This window comes from Anguilla rostrata, chromosome 11 (genome assembly GCF_018555375.3).
Source record: "Anguilla rostrata isolate EN2019 chromosome 11, ASM1855537v3, whole genome shotgun sequence".
NCBI classification, from domain to species: Eukaryota; Metazoa; Chordata; class Actinopteri; order Anguilliformes; family Anguillidae; genus Anguilla; species Anguilla rostrata.
In genome coordinates, this window is record NC_057943.1 from 40,689,344 (window position 1) to 40,697,150 (window position 7,807).

The following is a 7,807-nucleotide window of genomic DNA, read 5'->3' on the forward strand; positions in this document are numbered from 1 at the left end:
AGTAGCTGGTGAATGTGTACTGCATACTGCATGTTAATATACTTCACATGCATTGGGCTGACAATTTTTTCAGGGACAAAGTAGTCAGGGAGGTGGATATGTACATGCACCATATTTACTGCTGTGTTCCACTGGTCATATTACTAAACTACCCAGGCGCGGACACTGGCAGGGTTTTTTGGCCCCGTGAAAAGATTTCACAGTGGGGCCCACAATCCCAGGCCACCCCCCCCCCCTTCACATTACTGTGAGGGCCCCTATCAGACAGCTCTTAGAGACAGCAGTAAAATTACTGTTTAACATTCAGTGTGGAAATCAGACAAATCAAAACGTTAATTAGAATGGGACTTTTCTTGTGGAAACCGTATTAAAATTTCAAAATGGAAATATTTTTCATTCAGATGGTTAAATTTTTAAATGCAAAACATGTGACTTGTGGGTTACTCATGCATTTTTTAACAGCAAACCAAGCGTCAAATAAAGAAACATAAAAAATGACATATCAATAATAAAGGGTTAATAAAATATTTCATAGGCAGCACATTTACAAAGTACATTGTTGCATTTTGGAAATATTCTCTATACTTAACATAAGCATGATCCCTTTTCCAGTAGTGGCCATTTTAGATCAGAAAAACTCATTTCCCCATGCTATGGTTGGCGTAAATAACAGTAGTCAGGGAAACAGCAGGCAATCCCTTCATGCTGGGAAAGGAATCATGGGAAAACAACAATCTGCAGAACCTGCTGGGCCAGGAAGTAGTGTCATTAACACATTATGCACCACACCCGAATCAAGGTTTTAATTTGAATGAAAAGTACACTATGTGGTGAAAAGTGATAAGCATTATCAAGCTGTACAGATTTGAAATTCAGGTAGGGACTGGGTTCAGAGAAGATTGTCCGTAGGCACTTGTATTGTGTTTTTTACTTTTTGTCCTCATTGTGTTTTGAGACAGAGTTTGTGGTCCAGTGACTTGCCTGCTGACACACTAACATGATGTCACTCTGAACATGCAGTCTGCCAATGAGCAGGAAATCTCTGATTATCCACCTCAGCCTATTGCAGACTGAATACCCACAAAAGCAACTGGCAACTGCGGTTACCACAATAATGGAACAGTTACTGCTATTAGCACAGTAAGGAAGCTGTTACTGCGGTTACCACAGTAATGGAACAGTTACTGCTATTAGCACAGTAAGGAAGCTGTTACTGCGGTTACCACAGTAATGGAACAGTTACTGCTATTAGCACAGTAAGGAAGCTGTTACTGCGGTTACCACAGTAATGGAACATTTACTGCTATTAGCACAGTAAGGAAGCTGTTACTGCGGTTACCACAGTAATGGAACAGTTACTGCTATTAGCACAGTAAGGAAGCTGTTACTGCGGTTACCACAGTAATGGAACATTTACTGCTATTAGCACAGTAAGGAAGCTGTTACTGTGGTTACCACAATAATGGAACAGTTACTGCTATTAGCACAGTAAGGAAGCTGTTACTGTGGTTACCACAGTAATGGAACAGTTACTGCTATTAGCACAGTAAGGAAGCTGTTACTGCGGTTACCACAGTAATGGAACAGTTACTGCTATTAGCACAGTAAGGAAGCTGTTACTGCGGTTACCACAGTAATGGAACAGTTACTGCTATTAGCACAGTGATGAAGCTGTTACTGTGGTTACCACAATAATGAAGCTGTGACTGTGGTTACCACAGTAATGAAGCTGTTGCTGTAGTTTCCACAGTAATGAAGCTGTTACTGCAGTTACCACAGTGATGAAGTTGCTACTGCAGTTACCACAGTGATGAAGCTGTTACTGTGGTTACCACAGTAATGAAGCTGTTACTGTGGTTACCACAGTAATGAAGCTGTTGCTGTGGTTAGCATGGTAATGAAGCTGTGCTGAGCGCCAGAACCTCAGGAGGTTCAGGGATCATATGAGCGCTTGGGTTCAGCTTCGTATGTCCTGCTACATTTCAGTAGAAGTGCCTTTTCATTCCATCACTCCCCAGGAATGTCACATATTTGTTAAACGGCAGTATGTTACGACACAACATGCCCTGTTCTTTGACTTAATGTTTATTAAAGACATCAGCCAATCTGATTGAACTCAGTTATTTTTATGCTTTTTTGCTTTATGTTATCTGGTTCATGGTTCAGGAGTCCTGGATCTGACTCCAAACTTAAAGGAAGTGAATGCAATCAATCATGAAGTATTTACACTTGTTTTCAATACATGTTTTCACTATTAATTCCAATCCACAACTCATATAGAACTGGGCCAAAAACCCTTTGCCATAAAGGTTTAAGACCACTTTGTGCTTAAAGTTTGTGTTCTTACCTGTCCCAGCATCAATTGCCTTTTGTTATAGAGGGCCTGTAGTCATTTATTTTATTATTATATCCCTAATCAGCCTGCCTCCATTTTCTGTGTTTCCATGCTACGGGTGTTGTTCTCTACTCCAGGCCCAGTAACCCATGGCAACAGGGATATGAGCCAACCAGATGTCTGACTTCACATGTGATTGTGCCAGTGTACCTGGCAGTTGGCACATGAAAGATGGCTGTTTATCTGGAAACTTAATTATTAATGCTACGATTGTTTAAAGTAATGAAACACAACACACCTGAACAGCATGTTTTGTCGCTAAACTATGAAGACAGAAATGTACTCAGCTGGAGGCGAAAAGCTTGCGGCCGTTTTTAAAATAGTGTTGGGGGGTAAGTTGTTCTTTCCAAAACCTTCATGCTTTGTAAAACTTTGGTGGAATACCTCAATGTCCCAGCCCTCATGAAAGGAAAGGTTTCTCACTGAATTATGGGTGTTGATGTGGTATTCTTGTTCTGGTTTTTTTTGCTGTAGGGCAGCGATTATCAAGCTCTTGAAATCACAAGAGGCTAACATGGCTGAGTGGGCATTACATTTCTGCCTCACTGTATGCCCTGACTGCAGTTACCAAAAAAAACTAAACAAAAAAAAAACACTAAAGGGTGATGGTTGTCAGACCTCCGCTTTATTCATGTCTATAAATATAGAGGCAGTAACTACAGCTAAAGCAGTGTTTTATCTAATAGATAAAGGTTGACTGAATGGCACAGTCATGAGAATCAAATTACTTTCAATCATTACTCAAACTCAGATATCACTTTCCTGGAAGAAATTGGGGCCATATTTATTAAAAAAAATAAAATAAATATATATATATATATATATATATATATATATATTTATGTACTTTTAGATTTCAACTTAAACGTAACCATAAGATCATCTCCCAAGTTATACTTAAGCAGTAACTCCACACAACCAGGTAATTAACTTGTGTCTAGTATAACCTTTACGTAGAGATACTATCATATCCACATGCAAAGCGCAATTTTATAAATAACTACTGAGTCATGCTTTTCTGCGTAAGTCACTATTTGAGATATAATTTGATCGTAAAGCCATTTTATAAATGAGGTACTTGTTCTTCTCCCACATGGCAGGAAGCGTCATTGTTTTGTTTGGTTCGGCAGGAAGAAGGGATGAACACCATCCATTCTACCATTTCAAATTCTAAATCTGCTTCCAGAACTCTTACTAGCTGGGGATGTGTACGTGGTCTTATCTGCCTAAATAAGGATGGAGTAGTTGTTTCGGATGTCATTTGCCTGTAGCCAGTTACCAACTGTAGCCAGTTGTCATCTCATAAATGATAGAATCAGTCATTGATTAGACTTGCAGATTGAACCTTCCTACATGTCACAGTGGAACAGCATCATTAAAGAAAACTGCAATTAAAGGTATATTGTTAGTGCCAAATGTAATACTTGTCACATAAGGGAACTGATTTACATTTTGTGGGGGATCTCAAAGACTTAAGTATACTAAGGTGACCCATGTTCTAATGTCTACATTATTGGTTTCCACTCTTTGCCCATTACTTTGTTTTCAGGTGGCATAATTAGTCAAATCTTGGAAAGAAAAAAATAGAAATGTCACTATTCATTCCTTATTTGACATTGCAATGCCATGGAGACAATGCAAATATTTGTAAAGGCATTCCTGCTCTCTCTGTCTACAAATGGAGTTTAATGAAGTGAAGAGTTTAATCTGCAGATAACACTGTAAAATATTAAGCTTTTGAATTATAATTTTCTACCTCCAAGTAAGATTTCATGAGTTTAAAAGCAGTCATATTAGGATAAATCAGTCATATCAGTATCATAAAATAACTGAAAAAGCAGCTATTGTAAAACGTGTTGTGCCTTCTTGGTGAAAGTGCATTTCTGTTCTCCTGAGAGTAGCACTGATGTCCTCCACTACCATTCACCACTCTGGAAAACAGCATCTGCCAGGTGACTAATTTAATGGAATTTTAAAAACTGAGGGAAAGAGAACTCTATAATTCTCTCCTAAAGGAATTGCTCCATAAATCATTGGTGCGTCATTTTAATTTCTGCAAGGTCTCAGTGTTGGAGTTTTAAAAAAATTACCTTATATCAAGTACCAACAAGAAACTTATTTTTTTCTTTTTTTTACTACTGCAAAGTGATTATAGTGATGAATCCTTAGAGATATTAATTAACCCGGAAAGTGCACTGGCCCTGCCTACTGATGAGGGGAAGCTAGACCTGACAAAATAGGCAATGTCATATGTGTCTGAATGGATTGCATCACAGCGCTCTTAGTTTTTACTCCATCACAGGAATGGTAGTTATAGAAATCATCTTATTCTGGGCAGCTTGTGGGGTCATGCCTCTATAATGAAGGAGATCCAAAACGCAGTTCCTTGTGAAATGGTGTTTTTAGTTTATACAGGTATGAGCATATATATTTAAGCCTTGGGGCTGGATTGATATGATAGTAAACATAAAATGTCAGTCTTTTTCTCGGGTAATTTAGGAAAAATGAAGTATACAGATGTTCATTTGTTTTTAAAACCGATAGAATTTTTGGCAGTTGTTTTTCTCTCATACACAGGTATCCACTACTTACCTATGAACCAGGGTAACAAGAGGAAAATGTGTGAAATGTCTATTCATAAAACCAACAGAACCCCACAAAAACTAGTTCGCTGTGCTGTGAATTTGTGGCACAACACTGACACCGTCTGGATTAAGTGGGGAATTGATTTTTGAAAGAAAATAGGTTGCAAATAAATAATGGTTACTATAATTGAATCTGTATTTGAATGCTTGAAAATAATAGGAAAATGAATAAAAATGACTAATATATATTATCCCAAGGGTCCAGGTATGTATTTGATCTAATACCCAGAGCAGACCACAGTACCACCAATAAGCATTGAAAAAGGCTTGTGTTCCCTCCTACAGTCTCTCAGTGTAGTCAGTTTTGCTTTAACACCTAAATAATGAAAAAAGTTATTTGAATGGATACATTTGCTCAGGAATCTCCACCCTCATGACAGTTTATCAGGAGTCCTTTCAGAGGTTTTTCTGTTTGGACCCCAGCTTCTGAAATGATGCCAGTAGCCTAGTATTTCTTCCACTTAGAACCTAAGACTTCCATCTCATCTTTTTGAAATCCACCATCTATGCACATGCTGTTACCTAAGGAATATTCCCCATGGATTTCTCCCTAGTTGTAACCCACTAAACCAGCAACCATGTGTATGAAGCTCCGCTAATTTATAAAGACTCATAAAAATGTATAGATGTTCTGCATTACGGTTGCTAGACAGGAGAAATTGAACTAAGCGGCAGCAAGGACATAACTGTCAAGCTTGCAAGTGGTCGCCGATAACCTCATCATACCTTCTTACATATTTAAATTATACCTTTTACAAATCAGCATTTCTTGTAAAAGTTCACTCAAAAGCTTTGGCGAAGAAAGAACATTTTGTAAAAGCCATTTTCGCAACTCGTAGGCCTAGGTGCAGCGTCAGTTAATGCGTGGGAACTGCAGAACGTCCGCTCTCGAGAATATTATTAACAGTCACAGAACATTGGCCTTCGGCTCTGTAAGACGATAGTGTATCATAGCAGAGAGGACTGTGGGTCACATTCCACCCCTGGCGGTGTCTGGAGTGGCTTCATTATCTAACCAGGGTCATCTGAGAGGCAGTAAACCCAGTGATGTCACTCTTCATTCCTTCTGTCTCGTATTTACTTTCTATATCCGGGTTCTTCTCTTCCGTCTTTACCTTTGGCTGGAGATCATGCTCCAGCCTTGTTCAGAGATAATACACACTGTGGTTTACAGATAAAACACACGATGGCAGATTTATCAGCTGCACACCACTTCAGTATTTTTCCACTGAAGACTGAAGACCAGACACTGAAAGTTATAATGCATGGTTGCACCAGAACAAAAGCGGCCATCTACATGGCCAAAAGGATGTGGACACCTGACATCCAACATCTCATACAAAATCACGGGCATTAATATGGAGTTGGTTCACACTTTGCTGCTATAACAACCTCCACTCTTCTGGGAAGGCTTTTCACTAGATGTTGGAGCATTGCTGCAGGGATTTGCTTCCGTTCAGCCAGAAGAGCATTAGTGAGGTCAGGCACTGACTGTGGCGATTAGGCCTGGTGCACAGTTGGCTTCCCAATTGATCCCAAAGGTGTTTGATGGAGTTGAGGTCAGGGCTCTGTGCAGGCCAGTCGAGTTCTTCTGCACTGTTCTTGACAAAACCATTTCTTTATCATGAATGTGACTTATTCATTAATCCCCTTATTCAATTCTAAAGAATGAACTGAACAGAATAGGAATTAACTAGCCTATATACACTGAACACAGTTGTGTTCAGATGATGTGAGGAATTTGATTACCCTGAACCATCCGAGCAGGCCAATGTAATCTGTTAAAGTATTTACTGGTTTTTAACTTATAAAATGACTGCATTTTAAAAGTTGAGATTACTACTCCTCTGCAAAGCAATTCTAAATTGAGTAATTAAAGACATTAGATGGTTTTTAAATGTTTTTAATTATGGACAGTGGGCGTGTGTGTATGTGTGTGTGTGTACACACAAACACACCCACACACACCATTAGATTTTCTACATTTCTACATATTAAATAGGAGGGATATTAAGCACTAGTGCTGATATCATAAAAAAGCATTGCACACAGTATTTGCATGTCTGCAAAAGGCTGGTTTTCTCAGAGACTCAATGAAATGTGATTTATTTCAGCTGACGATCTAAGCAAAGAACTCAAATCTAAACAAATTTCAGTCATTAAACAGCAATAAAAGTGATAAAAACAGTACATTCAGTTCTGCAGCTCTCTTGCCCGATGGCAATGAGTGCGGTGGTGAGGAAGAGTATGGAGGAAGAGTCTCTGCTTCCTGGCTGCGGCCCAAAGAGCCGGCTTGAGCAGAAAGATTAATCGAAAAACACAAGCACGTTTTTGGGCTGGGAAAAGGCCAGAAAAACGCCTTCTCACGCACTGCTCGAATAATCTGACCAGCAGCCAATGTCTCCAGGACAAATGAGTCACATGACCCAGTTTCTTAAAAAAAAAAATTAAAAAAAAAAATATATAAAAAATGGAACTTTATGAAGCAGACCTACATCACTCTGATGGACTGTACGCTAAGCATAAATAGTATGGGATTCGTTTTGGTGAGGGCTTAGAAATCAGCAGGTCAGGGGCTCTCGACCCTGGTCCAGGTGGGCGACAGGGCATGACGGTTTTTGTGTTCATCTTTAAAAATCAGCAACATTGAATCAGACCCAAGAAACCAGATGTGGTGCATTACCAACGTTAACACTGAGTAAAGGACGGAGTGTAGCACAGTGGGTAGGGAACTAGACTTGTAACCGAAAGGTCGCAGGTTCGATTC